The following is a 16170-nucleotide window of genomic DNA, read 5'->3' as shown; positions in this document are numbered from 1 at the left end:
AGCAAGCCTCCCCCGCAAGCTGGTACTTGGAGAACCACAAGTACCAGCATGCGGTGGAAAACTTGGGCCGCTGGTACCTGTAGTACTACTACTAAAAAAATACCCCCCAAAAAACAGGACACACACACCGTGAAAGTATAAGTTTATTACATACATGCACACCTCCATACATACATACATACTTACCTATGTTCCCACGAGGCTCAGTCCTCTTCTCCATGTAGAATCCTTGGGGGACCTGTGAAAACAATTATACTCACATAATCCAGTGTAGATTCTGTCCTTTGTATAATCCACGTACTTGGCAAAACAAAAAAAAACGGAAACCCGACCACGCACTGAAAGGGGTCCCATGTTTACACATGGCTGTGTGCTCCTGTAGTATCTGTGAGGCAGAGATACAATGTAGCGCCTATGCGCTCCATTGTATCCAATGGTGGGAACTTTGCGGTCAGCGGTGAGGTTACTTTCGGTCAACCGCTGACCACAAAGTTCCCACCATTGGATACAATGGAGCGCATAGGCGCTACATTGTATCTCTGCCGTGTGCTGCCTCACAGACACTACAGGAGCACACAGCCAATCAGGAGAGTGCCACGACGTGGCGCTCCCTGATTGGCTGAAGGGACCCTCTTTGACAGGAGTCAGGGGGGGTCCTGGCAGTCGGGGAAAGGGGTCCCATGTGTAAACATGGGACCCCTTTCAGTGCGTGGTCGGGTTTCTGTTTTTTTGTTTTGCCAAGTACGTGGATTATACAAAGGACAGAATCTACACTGGATTATGTGAGTATAATTTTTTTCACAGGTCCCCCAAGGATTCTACATGGAGAAGAGGACTGAGCCTCGTGGGAACATAGGTAAGTATGTATGTATGGAGGTGTGCATGTATGTAATAAACTTATACTTTCACGGTGTGTGTGTCCTGTTTTTTGGGGGGTATTTTTTTAGTAGTAGTACTACAGGTACCAGCGGCCCAAGTTTTCCACTGCATGCTGGTACTTGTGGTTCTCCAAGTACCAGCTTGCGGGGGAGGCTTGCTGGGACTTGTAGTACTGCTACTAAAAACAATATTCACATTTTTTACACTTGGCTATCAGCCCCCCATCCGCCACCCTTGGATGGGGGGGACAGCCTTGGGCTTCACCCCTGGCCCTTGGGTGGCTGGAGGGGGGGACCCCTTGATTTAAGGGGTTCCCACTCCTCCAGGGTACCCCGGCCAGGGGTGACTAGTTGGGTATGTAATGCCAGGGCCGCAGGGACCACTATAAAAGTGTCCCCCGGCTGTGGCATTATGTACCTGGCTAGTGGAGCCCGGTGCTGGTTTTAAAAATACGGGGGACCCCTACGCTTTTTGTCCCCCGTATTTTTGGAACCAGGACCAGGCGCAGAGCCCGGTGCTGGTTGATGAAATATGGGGGAACCCCTGTCATTTTTTCCCCCATATTTTGTCAACCAGGACCGGCTCAAAGAGCCCGAGGCTGGTTGTGCTTAGGAGGGGGGACCCCACGCAATTTTTTTTTCACTTTTGACACTAAACACACCCTTTCCCATAGATAACCATGCACAGATCTCACTGATCCGTGCATGGTTATCCAAACTCGACTGGAAAAAGCAGGTCTATTTTTTTCCTGCTTTTTTTAACGAATCGAAAAAAAATAGACCCGCACTTGAGCACTCAGAGACTAACACCCAAATACGAATGAATAGTGAATACCCGTATTGTATGAAATAACAGCCGCGTTTGACCGATGGTCTATTCATTCGTATTTCAGAACTTTGCCAATCAAACCATTACAAATAGACCAGACACTGCCGAGTTTTCTGCTTAGTGAATTCCTGGATTGAGACTTAGAAAAAAAAACACAAATCGGCAAAACTCGGATTTTTAGTAAATACTGGCCCCTGTATCAATGTCGTGATCATAATTTGAATGACTAGATACAAAAATTATTCTATTTACTTTTTGCTTACTTTTTTGTTTCTTGGAGGTTTACAAACCATGTTTTTTTAACTAAAGCTAATGTAGAGGGGGGGATGTTAGAGGGTATGAGCATCTCAGTGCACTACATACTAAGCATATGTGCTCCCAATGCTTAATCTCATACAGAATCAATTCTTTGGGGGGCAATTCAATTAGAAGCCATGGCTTGGAAGTGCTCGAAACACTGTTGCAGCATCGGTAACTTGAGGCCATCAACATTGCACATCTCCCCTTGCTCCCCATAGAGCTACACAGGGGAACCGTAATTCACTGTGATGTGGGCAGATAATGGAATAGGCCCTTATATGTATGTATGTGCTGCTATATGTAAAAATCTCAGGTGGCTGGGCAACAGGATCGGGAGAAGTAGCTGCATCACCATATATACAAATGTTAATAGTTCAGTTTTTATTTTCATAACAAGCTAACCCTATAACTAGAATGAGAAATGATTTCCAGGGATGAGACTTCCCAAATAATTATGCTCAAACTGGGAGGGAGCTTACAAGGACAGTTAGGCAATAAAAAAAGGAAGAGGTAAGTCACCTTTCATTCCCTTATGTATTCTGTAATCTTAGGACAGCAGCAAAAGTTAATTCTCATAATTAAATAGTTGAAAATAGTAACGAATGTACACAAGAGACTGGTAAAATGTACTATGATTGTCATTCTTTATAATTACCAATGTATTGAAGTGAGAACAAAAGTTTTAATTTTAGCTTCAATGGGTATATATAAAAAACAAAATAGTATTCTCAGTGGATGTGCTGTTTGTGAGGTCTTCCAAGGCCCATGGTGGCTGGAATGGTCACATGTTACACGTCTCGATTGATGCCCATTTATTAGCGTAAATGTGGAAGCCCTAGACTAGGGGTGGTCAACCAGTCAGAGACAAAGAGCCCAAAAATATCTGTAGTCAAGTTAAAGAGCCAATATCATGCACGTGCCAAAAAGAGGGCATTCCCCATTTTTGTGCACCCGCCTTCGGTATGACATTTTTAGGAGCATGACCATGTGTCACACCATAATTTTAGTCACACTGGGGGCTAGAAACAATCCAGATATACATAAAATACACTGAAACAAGCCAGCCTCCCCCTTCACTCTGAGCCTCTCAGCATCCCATCTGTGTCTTTTAGCCTGCCCCCCTCCACTCTGTGCCTCTTAGCCTCCCACCTTTCATTCTGTGTCTCTCAGCCTCCAACCCTTCACTCTGTGCCTCAGCTTTCCACTTGTGTCTTTCAGCCTGCTCCTCTTCACTCTGTGCCTCTCAACATCCCACATCATCCTGCTCTCATTCACTTTGTGACTCACAGCCTCCCCCTTCACACTGTGCCTCTCAGTCTGTCCCCCTTCACTCTGTGCCTCTCAGCATCTCCCTTCACTCTGTGCATCACAGCCTCCCACCCTTCACTCTGTGCCTCAGCTTTCCACCTGTGTCTTTCAGCCTTCTCCTCTTCACTCTGTGCCTCTCAACATCCCACATCAGCCTGCTCTCATTCACTTTGTGCCTCACAGCATCCCCCTTCAGGCTGTGCCTCAGCCTGCCCCCCTTCACTCTGTGCTTCTCAGCATCCCACATCACCCTGTCCCCCTTCACTCTGTGCCTCTCAGCATCCCACATCAGCCTGTCCCCCTTCACTCTATCTCTCAGCCTGTCCCCATTCACTCTGTGCCTCCCATCCTTTACTCTGTCTCATTCAGCCTGCTCCCCGTAACGCTGAGCCTGCTCCCCCTCCAGTCTGTGCCTCTCAGCCTGCTCCCCCTCCACTCTGTGCCTCTCAGCCTGCTCCCCCTCCAGTCTGTGCCTCTTAGCCTGCTCCCACTTCATTCTGTGTCTCTCTGGCTGCACTCCCTTCTCTCTGTGCTTCTCAGCCTCCCCATTCAGTCTGTGCCTCTCAGCCTCCCCCTCTCCCACCTCTGTCACTGGTAGCCATTCTCACCTGCATGACAGAGAGGCGAGGGAGCATGGCCATGATGTAATGCTGGCGTCATGCTCCCACCTCCTTATGGGAAAGGTCCTCTCCACGAAGGCGATCTAGATGCTACCCCTTCGGCCGCCATGCAAGGTGGGAGACGGCAGTGTGCAGACTGTCAGGAGCAGCGGGAGCCGCATCAGTTTAACAAATGAGCCATCGCTGCCCTAGGGGATTGGCATCAGCACCTGCCAACTATTTGAACAGATGTCAGAGGAGCGGAGAGTGCATTGTGGGTTATTAACAGCCACCAGGAGCTCTGGTGGATCCAGTGGATGGTGCATGCACATACAGATGTGTCCTCATACAGCTAGTCTCAATACATCATGCACCACGAGATGCCTGGCGTGATTGACTCGCCAGTTCCCATCCAACTCTGCTAACGTTAGGCATCTTTTTTTGCTTAAAATGAACTATCCACAAAAATGAAGGGTCTAGTAGGCCTTTTATGTGTAACTCACTAGGCAAACGTTGGGAGGCTTGCTCATATAGTGATGTAAGGAATTGACAGAATTGTGTTTGTAGGCTTATCTAAATTGTGAGGAGTGACTCAGACAGGAAAACACTGGAACATAGCAGATACAGATGCAGTTGCATATAGAATATAGGCATGCCACATATCATTTTAATCGGCAGGGCCGGCTCCAAGCATGTTCCAGTAGAGCAGCCGCGCCGCACGCTAGCGCTGCCATATTGGAGCCTGCCTGGAGCCAAGTCCTGCAGCAGTGGCTGTGCGTGCCGACGAGGCGGAGTGCTGTGGGCGGGATAAAGCTAAACTACTCTGCGCGCTGAGCGGAGCCAGCATCTGACGTCAGACGCTGGTGCCGCACACAGTAGGTTTGCTTTAATCCGCCCACAGCACTCCCCCTCGTCAGCACACACAGACACTGATAGGACTCAGCCAAGAGGCGGGCCGTGGGATGGACGCTGCTGCAGACTCAGTGCAGCTGTCCCGCGGGGGCACGTGTATCTGGCACTGTGGGTGGCATATACTGTGTATCTGGCACTGTCGGGGCACTGCACTACTGGGGGCATATGTATATCTGGCACTGCTGGGGGCATATAATGTGTATCTGGCACTGTGGGGGCCTCTACTGTGTATTTGGCATTGTGGGGGCATATACTGTGTATCTGGCACTGCTGGGGGCATATAATGTGTATCTGGCACTGTGGGGGCATATACTGTGTCTGGCTCTCTGGGGGCAAGTGAATCTGGCACTCTGGGGGGCATATACTGTGTATCAGGCACTGCTGTGGGCATATACTGGTTATCTGGCACTGCACTACTGGGGGCATATCTGTATATGGCACTGCAGGGGGGGCATATAATGTGTATCTGGCACTGCTGGGGGCATATAATGTGTATTTGGCAATGTGGGTGCATATACTGTGTATCTGGCACTCTGGCGGCAAGTGTATCTGGCACTCTGGGGGGCATATACTGTGTATCTGGCACTGCTGTGGGCATATACTGTGTATCTGGCACTGCACTACTGGGGGCATATGTGTATCTGACACTGCTGGGGGCATATAATGTGTATCTGGCACTGCTGGGGGCATATAATGTGTATTTGGCACTGTGGGGCCCCACTGACTGTCTATGTAGACTGTAGTTCTATAATTCCACACCCTTCATTAGCTGTGTATATAAATGGTAGTATGGTAATTACAGTAGCTATGAATTGCGTTCTGTGGCATGGAAACTTTGCACTGAAAATACCAGATACATTTTCTGTATTTCAAAGGCTATACTTGGTCATGTTAGTAAGATATCAGTGCATTTATAATGATCTCTCTTTTCTTTGCAAAGACCAGCAATATGGCATAGGCAACAGCAAATTGTGCAGCAGCTCCAGCTAAAGTGCTTAATTTGGCTGTTGAAGAGCAAATAAATTAATTCTCTAGTATTAATATACAGGGAAGATGTTGTATTGCAGTTCCATTTAAATTTACCAAAATAACCCAAATTACTCTTCAAAGAATGTTAGAGGGGGTATAGACTACTATGCTAATGAAAGCATAACTGACATGCAATATTTTACATTATATATTTTTGTCCTAGATCAGTTCTCTTAAGTAATTGTCCAAAATGTGTACTATGGTTCTAAAGTAGCTGTTTGTAATAAGGATGGGAGGAAATAGTTTAACTGTATCTTAAAACAGCTGCTGCTGTGGAAAGTCTGAGGTAAGGCTGGCCAGTGCATGTTACTATTATGCATCACATGTAAAAAATGTTACTTGTTGCATTTACCTGTCATGTAATTTGTAAACATGTCTGAAAAATACTATTAAATGTAGCAGCCATTTGAAGGGGTATGCTGACTTGGCTGATAGATAGATAGATATATATATATATATATATATATATCTAACAAAAAATCAACCCTAATATCTTGCGCTATACCTCTAGTCTCAAACCAACAAGAAATACCCTCTGTCAGATAAGGTATTAAAAGTAGATTACAAATAGAAATGGATTCTCGTGGGAGCCAATATGCCTTTTGTATGACAATAATTAAAAGTTTTTATTGTACAGAAACAAACGATATTTATCCTAAGCGTTCGTTATTGACACAACCTTCTAAAAATTCATATAAAACAATATTACAATCTTATACATAAATTACAGTTGGATGTGAGGATTTTACAGCCAGGTGATCACAGTCAGAACTCAAAATGGATGTATCTCCAACCAGATGTTTGTGATAAGGACTTTGTTAACCAGACGTTGCAAAACCCAACGCGTTTCGTCCGTTAGGACTTCATCAGGAGTTTGGAATCAGTTCTTATAGTAGGAGTGATTACCATTGATTAGAAAGGTTTAGAATATCCAATGATTACATCCAATCACATATTCAATTCGATAAATATAATATCTAGATAGACTTCAAAAATATATATATAAATTTGGTTGAAATTAGATGATGTTACGTTCCCTATTTTCAATCAAGAATGGTGGAACCTTATAGTCTACCTCTGTTTATACATGTCACCAAACAGAGAACTTAGGAAAATTTCAAATCCTGAACGAAACTATTCCTTTTTACAGGAACAAGTGCAACCTCACTGAATCCCAACTACAGAAACTAGATATTATATTTATCGAATTGAATATGTGATTGGATGTAATCATTGGATATTCTAAACCTTTCTAATCAATGGTAATCACTCCTACTATAAGAACTGATTCCAAACCCCTGATGAAGTCCTAACGGACGAAACGCGTTGGGTTTTGCAACGTCTGGTTAACAAAGTCCTTATCACAAACATCTGGTTGGAGATACATCCATTTTGAGTTCTGACTGTGATCACCTGGCTGTAAAATCCTCACATCCAACTGTAATTTATGTATAAGATTGTAATATTGTTTTATATGAATTTTTATAAGGTTGTGTCAATAACGAACGCTTAGGATAAATATCGTTTGTTTCTGTACAATAAAAACTTTTAATTATTGTCATACAAAAGGCATATTGGCTCCCACGAGAATCCATTTCTATTTGTAATATATATATATATATATATAACAATGTTCCAGTGCATTCTCCTCACAGCGAGGGACATTTACAGGAAAAACATAGGTGCTAAGAAAATACATCCTAGCTTAACTTTAGTTTGCAGTGTGACAATAAAGCTGTGCAGTATTTGTGTACTACATGCAAAAGCAGCCAGTATTTACCCTGCATGACAAAGAAAATGATGTTTGTGCCTGCTGCATTACAACATGATTTCTCCTTTGTCTAATTAGGCAGATAATTACTAACCAATCTAAAGCTAGGTGCACACTATACATCTATTGGGCCTATCAGACGATAATTGCATGATCGGCCTGATAATTGCATAGGTGTGTATGCAGGGACATTAGCCCATAAATGTCATCAAAAGGGCCTGCGAATGGTTGGATCGAGAGATTGCATCTTATGAACTGCTCATTAAATGTGACACACCCACAGAAGAAAGAACGGTGTTCACACTGATAAGATATTCACTTGGTCGACATTCACCATGGATCTACATGGGTGATATGTTGACATGGTGAACTGTCGACATTGACAAACAGTCCCTGGTGGTCTAGCGGTGACTTAACCCTAGCCATCAGCATCCCAGACATTTGACATTTCACATGGCAACGGTTCAGATTTTTAAAATGTTTTCTAGCAACTAATGGTTGTTACCAGCCTCTTTATTTTATTTATTATGCAAGTCCGCTGAGGGCCATATATAATTTTATATATGATTTACAGATTTGTTTGAATATACTATTTTTTTTTTAAATCCTCTGAGTGCCGTCCCCTCCATTGCTCTCTCTAAATTTGCGGACATACCATGTTGGACTTGGACACCGGGGCAAGAATTAAAAGAAATTTATTGAGTTCCGGACTCTGATGTTCTATTAAATACACAGTGAATTTATATACATATACGTATATTTATATACATATACGTATAGTTATAGCCATTTTTGACTTGAGGAGCCTGTATACTGTGTCACAAGTCTGGTTTTTCCTTTATTGCTCTCCCTGAGTGGGTCCCGGAAAAAAATCCCCTATAAGTGCCGATTTTGGGTGCACTTGGGGCTAATTGTATAGCCTTGGGGGATTAATTAGCCCGGGGTAAATTCTCCCTTACTATTTTACATAATATAGCAAATGTGAAGCGAGCTGTAGGAAAGATAATGAGCTTACATATACAGAAGCATCGCAGACACATCCTGAAACATTCTAAGCAAAGCTATACTACAGTATATAGGTGATGCTTGAACACACAGATTAATAGGAAATGATCACTTGGAAATTGCATCTGTCATACATTTTTATATGATCGTAACAAACGTTTATGTTTCAATAATTTATATACAAGTCTGCAATTTTTAGTCTTATAGTTATAATGGAATCCAGCCTATAGATCTACACTAAAAAGGTCTACAATCAATAGGTCGACCACTAATAGTCAACATGCATTAAATCGACAGGGTCAAAAGGTTGACATGTGCAAAGGTAAACACTTCAAAAGATCGACAGGGTCACTCACTCTGCTACTGCTGTGCTCAGCATAGGTTACTATTCACAATCGTAGTCCACGTAGAAAAGTTTGAAAAAGTTAAAAATAAAATGTAAAAAAGTAATGTTAAGTTTTTCATGTGTCGACCTGCCCCATGTCGACAATTTTATGGCGTCGACCAGTAGTGGTCGCCCTATTGACTGTCGACCTACCACCCGGTTATCGACTTGCAGGTATCAGTGAGAACCCAGAGACACCGTCTTATATTTTAAAATGGCAGCCAGGTTTGTTTTGCATATTTAATGATTGCCACTTTAAAACATCGGGGAGACACGCCGGGAACTTGAAGATACCTGCAGTTTGCAGGGTATTACACTTACCCCAGAGACTTATTCAAAAAGACCCACTGCTATAATAACAGCAAACAGAGATTCCACAAAGTATTAGTTTAGGGCTGGGCACACATACAACCAGGTTTTTTTATTTTTACTTCTCTTTCCTAAACTGTAACATTTGTTTGTCACTTGCAGATTGACGGTTGCAAAGTAACATTAAAGGTGGAAAAAGTCTGACATGCTTTCATTTGACCTCAGGTCTTACATAACAATAAGGGTGTGTAGATGTATGGATAATAACAGTAACCAGTGTCTGGTTATGAAAACCTGGAAAACTGCCAATAGTGTTTCACAATACACAGAGCGCGATAACAAAATGTACATTTTAAACAATATTCAATTCACTTTAGTCTCTGGATTTAAGAAAAATGATACAAGACATTCTGGGCAAAATTACAAAAAAACAAAACATACGCTTTTAAAACACTGCAAATTAAAGCCCTCATGCATCAGTTAATTATTCAGCACTGAGCTACAGTACTTGGCAGAAACATTATGTACTAGAGGACCTACAGTAATGTAATAGAGCACAGAGGTTAGTTACATAAAGAAAGGCAAGAGGCATGTCAGTTCATTTCAATCTTCTCAATGCACGTCACTGCTCTTTGCTACACCGTCAATGCCAGAGAAGATAGTCCAACAAATGTACTTCCTATTTATATTACACATTATAATTAAAACGTAATCTCAATTAAATTTTGAAACTAAAAGTCCCCATATTTGAATAAATTACGCAATATTATGGGGGGCCAGTTTATGTGTTATGCGGTCAAAATTATTGTAATGTGGTTTTGGTGGAGGGTATTGACCAATTAATTGATGAGTGTGGCTTCATGGGGAGGCCTGGAGTAACAATAAATAATTACTTTACTTCCAGCTAGTGGGGAGCAAGGCTTGGGGCACTGCTATCAGTAGGCAAGTGTGCATATGTCAGTTTTTTGTAAGGGTTTGTAAGTCCCTCTATCTCCCCAACCCTGGCATCTACATAGATAGGGGGCACCCATGTTTGAAAGACTGGGGTGAAATCTTTCAAATAAGGTGCCCTCACAAAAGATATTACTTGACAATCAATATGATCACCAGGTAAAAAACACTACATTGCAGTAACATCATGAAGTTTAGGGATGGAGAAAGATCCCCCCAACCTGGCTTCCAGAGAGTTAGGGGCACACCCACATTTGAAAGAAGGGTGGTCCCCGTCCTTTAAATAATGTGACCCCCTTAGTAGCTCTTGTCCTGACTCATTTAGTAGATATTGATTGCAGGCAGCCACCCCAACCATGATACTTCATGGAACATCAGGTCCTATATATATTTTTTTTATCTTTCTAAGAGCATAATAATTGCAAACAATAACCTCCTCCTCTCACGCAGGAATTTTTATGCCCGAGTAGGCTACTAGATTGCCAAGCATAATTGTACCTACAACAACTCAAGGGGAACATGGAATGGAAGTGCTTGCTTAGAAGTATTTAACCTGTGGAAAGACAAGTGGGAATATTGCTCCTGCACACAGTGCAGTAAGGGGAACAAGTTCTTAAGACTGGAGAGGCCTAACAAAATATCATCTGAAGACAGGTTGATTTAATGCTGCACACCACAGAGTTTGGGGCCGACAACAGAAGTCTTGCTGCTACTTTTTTCAGCAGGGGGCTCTATTGCCGACACGGAAATCAGGGGGGAAAACAGGCAGCCTAGGCATGTGCCATTGGAAAACTGAGGAAAGAAAGCCATTAGTAAATATTCTCGCTGAAGGGTTATAGAGGGTTATATAGTTAATATAAAATCCAAGAACCACCTCTGATTTCCAAACCGTCAAAAAACATCAGATAGCCCAAACTGAGTCTATCAAAAGGCTTTTTCGAAGTCCAGCAGCAAAATTATGGAAAACACGTATTCTCTCTCTAGCCCATTTCCCCTTCAATTTCTGCACAAACAGTCTGTTAGCGCGTTTCCCAAAAACATAAAGCCTCTGGTTCAAACAAAATAGGTTTTGTTGAACCTCTCGTATAGGAGAAGACACTCAGCTCTTCCTTTGCTTTAACAAACTCTCTAAAAAGACTCAGATGGGCAGATATATGCCATTCCTCTAAGGTAGCAACTGTATTTTCCAAGTCAGACTGACAATGTATATCAGCTTTCCAAATCCTAGCGGGTCTGGGACTGAGGGTCGACAGCACAAAGGTCGACACACCTTAGGTCGACGCCAATTGGTCGACACACCTTAGGTCGACATGGACAAAAGGTCCACATGGACAAAAGGTCGACAGGAACAAGGTCGACATGGAACAAGGTCGACATGAGTTTTTTTTTTTTTTTGGTCTAAAAAAAAAAAGTATCTTCCATGGGTAGGATAGTCGCACTCCAAATAGGAGTTCATTTATCGGACAATGCTAAATCAATCAGAGAGTATGACCTGTGGAGAATTCTCTAACTATCGGGGGCCTTGCGCTTCACACGTCAGACAAGTCCTACTCCCATGGTAGCGGGCTAATACCTTGTGAGTAGTTGCATGATGGAGTGGAACTCGACTGTGGTAGGATACGATAGCCATAGTTGAACCAAGGACTATGTTAATGTCCCCCAGCACAGCTAACAAGCCTCTGCATATTTGTTGGAAGAACCGAACAGTATTTCCTTCAAAACTACAGTTGTCGTGTATTAGAGGCATATAGAGAAACTAAAGTCACCTCAAAATCATCTAGACGACCCACTAAGGTAAGGTAGTAACCATTGGCATCTGTATGTTGGCTAGTAAGAACAAAGGGGCATGTAAGGGACATACCAGTCTTCTTATGTGGTCCATTAGCCATAAATCAATGCGGACAACGGTGGTTGGAAAATAAAGGGGGAGAGGTTGCAGCAAAGAGTTTCTTGATTAGCTACAATCTGTGCTGTAGATTTCACAAAATATTGAAGCCCCAGCTTCCTCTTATATGGAGAATTAAGGCCCTTCGCAATAAGTGACACCACATTAGCCATAGGGTATTCATTAAGCATATAGAGTTGCAATAATTTTGCCATATACAGTGGGGCAAATAAGTGTTTGGACAGCCACCGATTGTGCAAATTGACCCACTTAAAAAGATGACAGAGGTCTGTAATTTCCATCATAGGTACACTTCAACTGTGAGAGACAGAATCTGAAAAAAAAACACCAGGAAATTACATTGTATGATTTTTAAACAATTTACTTGTATATTCTTGTGGAAAATAAATATTTGGACACCTACCAAGCAGCAAGATTTCTTGCTCTCACAGACCTGTTACTTCTTCTTTAAGAAGCTTTTCTATCCTCCACTCGTTACCTGTATTAATGGCACCTGTTTGAACTGGTTATCTGTATAAAAGACACCTGTCCACACTCTCAAACAGTCAGACTGCTACCTCTCCACCATGGCCAAGACCAGAGAGCTGTCTAAAGACACCAGGGACAAAATTGTAGAGCTGCACAAGGCTGGGATGAGCTACTCAACAATAGGCAAGCAGCTTGGTGAGAAGAGATTAACTGTTCGCGCAATTATAAAAAAATGGAATACAAGATCACTGACAATCTCCTTCGACCTGGGACTCCATGCAAAATCTCACCTCATGGGGTATCAATGATCTTGAGAATGGTGAGGAATCAGCCCAGAACTACATGGGGGGACCTGGTCAATGACCTCAAGAGAGCTGGGACCACAGTCACAAAGGCTACAATTAGTAACACACTACGTCATCATGGATTGAAATCCTGCAGCGCCCGAAAGGTCCCCCTGCTTAAGCCAGCACATTTCCAGGCCCGTCTAAAGTTTGCCAGTGACCATCTGGATGATCAAGAGAAGGATTGGGAGAATGTAATGTGGTCAGATGAGAGCAAAATTGTACTTTTTGGTATAAATTCCACTTGCCGTGTTTGGAGGGAGAAGAATGATGAATGGCATCCCAAGAACACCATACCCACTGTGAAGCATGGGGGTGGAAACATCATGCTTTGGGGCTGCTTTCTGCAAAGGGGACAGGACGACTGATCCTTATTAAGGAGAGGATGAATGGGGCCATGTATCGTGAGATTTTGAGCAAAAACCTCCTTCCCTCAGTAAGAGCATTAAAGATGGAATGTGGCTGGGTCTTCCAGCATGACAATGACCCCAAACACACCGCCCGGGCAACTAAGAAGTGGCTCCGTAAGAAGCATTTCAAGGTCCTGGAGTGGCCTAGCCAGTCTCCAGATCTCAACCCAGTAGAAAATCTGTGGAGGGAGTTGAAAGTCTGTGTTGCTCAGCAACAGCCCCAAAACATGACAGATCTAGAGAATATCTGCATGGAAGAGTGGGCCAAAATACCTGCTACAGTGTGTGCAAACCTGGTCAAGAACTACAGGAAACGTTTGACATCTGTAATTGCCAGCCGAGGTTATATTACAAAGTATTGAGTTAAACTTTTTGATTGTCCAATTATTTATTTTCCGCAAGAACATACAAATAGTAACATAGTATTTGAGGTTGAACAGAGGCAAATTGTTTAAAAATCATACAATGTGATTTCCTATTTTTGTTTTTTTTCTTCAGATTCTGTCTCTCACAGTTGACATCATATGATGGAAATTACAGACCTCTCATCTTTTTAAGTGGGTCAACTTGCACAATCAGTGGCTGTCCAAATACTTTTTTCCCACACTGTACTTAATCTGCAATCTTTAATACTAATATTTGTTTAATCTGTGTAATAGGGGCTAGGCCTGTGTCCCCTACTAACAAGTGGTGGCGCCATGGTTAGGTGTCCTACTCTATCTTAGTCTGAAGCTATTTCGGTTCTGTTTTTTTTCTGTTTTATGTACTCAACGTTTCTTACCTCCCTTGATGACCCTATCCTGTCCTTTTCCCTTAAGGGTTTACAGAAAAGCTTTATGATATTTGGTTTTGATCATTCTATATCTCCACCAGCCTAGAATCATGCAAGAAAAAAAAAAACATTAGTGGTCACAAATATTCTCAGTGAGAGAAATAACTTAGAACACAGACATAGTAAATCAATGCAGAGTCATCCCATTGGCCCAACCATGGACCAGTCCGGCTGAACCACAGGGCAGGGACGAATAGATGGCGTGTCACTGAGTAAGTTCCAAGAAGTTAACATCTTGGCACGTTTATCAGAGTTAGTAACTACAGCAGTAGGCTTGTTGCGATAGATCAGCTTGGTTGGCATGCGCGCCCTCCGTTATGCTCCCGCGATCAGGTGGAAGGAGCGACGTTTAGCTACAGTGGCTGGAGATAAGTTACCAAAGATTTGAAGGCCATTCAACACAGATGGTCAAGCAACACAAATACCTGACTCCTTATTGTGGAAGTAATGCATCTGTTAAGAGTGTGAGCAAGTCAGAGGTATGAGTGGTCAGTAGTAGCTTTTGATAAAGCTCTGATGCAACATCTTAAATCCCAGAAAAAGAAACAGATTCAAAGATGCCCCGTAGTTTGAGGTTGTTTCTGAGGGATTATTCAAATATGTCTCTTGGCGGTGATAGCATATTCTATTAAGTAATAAAATATTCAACGTAATCAAATCTTAATTAATAATCAGCTGCAGGGTGTGATATTATGCTTGTGTGCGCATAAAAAATGATCTCTTGTTGCTACAGGAGATTGCAGTAAAAATTCCAAAATTCACTCTACGCTATTTAAATATTTAGTCAGCACACAGACGGAATTTTAACGTGTATATATAGCCTATAAAATTGTATGCATAGGACTAGAATGTATAGATGTGGTTTATTATAGACATTTTAATATTAAAAAATTATTTTATTAAATTTCTGTCAGAATATGCACTGTTTGATGCAATTTTTATATTAAATAATAATTCTATAATTGCAAGCGTCTTCACTTATCTCATAAGCTGACTAAATATTTAAATAGCGCAGAATGAATTTTGGAATGTTTCTAAGGGATTTATCTTCCAAACCACTGACCTTGCCCCTTAATGCACCAATTTCGCCTTGCATCGCCTCTTGAAGAGTGATAAGGTTATGTGAGCCGACCACCTCGTCCATCTTGGTCTTTAAGTTGTCATTTCTTTCTTGAAAGAGAAAAGTTGCTTCATTTTTCCCACTTTGAGGGGTTTCACACTGTCCATATCTGCTGACATAGAAGCATCCACGAAGGAGAGGTGGCTTCCAACACAACCACCAGGGAGCATCCCTCTGTGGCAATGGGCCTCGACAAGTTGGCATTCTGGGGGGAAGGCTTTAAAAAGCTGACTGGGGTGACAGATTTAGATACTCTTTTTTTGGGTGCCATGTTGCAACACTAATGAAAACTGGGACAAAGGTAAATCAGCAATACTGGGCAAGCTCATAGAGTAACAGGTCCAGCTGGTGTAAAAAAGTATCAGGCCATAAATGAGTGATGGGAGAAGTCAGTGGAAAGACATCCTCAGGGCATATCAGGAGACTTCATGTAAACATAGATCATAGAGCATCAGGTCTGCAGCAGCACCCAGGCAGCAGGACAATAATAGGAGTTAGACAGTTTCTCTAATGCACACAGATGTAGTAAAAGAGAGGGACCCAGACAGCTACTCACTGTGTCCTGTCACTCTGTGGCCAGTTTGTTGAATATACAAAGCAGCTCCTTAGGTGGTATTCCTCCACTGCTCAAATTGTCCTCCAGATGATGTACAGCCTTAGTATCTGCATTTCATTCAATCCCACAACACTCCCATATCACTCTCACAAGTCAGGGTGGGTCCGAGTGATTACTTCACAACCGTCCCAATTCATGCCCCCAAAACGCCATACAGGTTGAGTATCCCTTATCCAAAATGCTTGGGACCAGAGGTAT

Source organism: Pseudophryne corroboree, chromosome 8, assembly GCF_028390025.1.
Source record: "Pseudophryne corroboree isolate aPseCor3 chromosome 8, aPseCor3.hap2, whole genome shotgun sequence".
NCBI classification, from domain to species: Eukaryota; Metazoa; Chordata; class Amphibia; order Anura; family Myobatrachidae; genus Pseudophryne; species Pseudophryne corroboree.
This window is presented reverse-complemented; position numbering follows the sequence as displayed.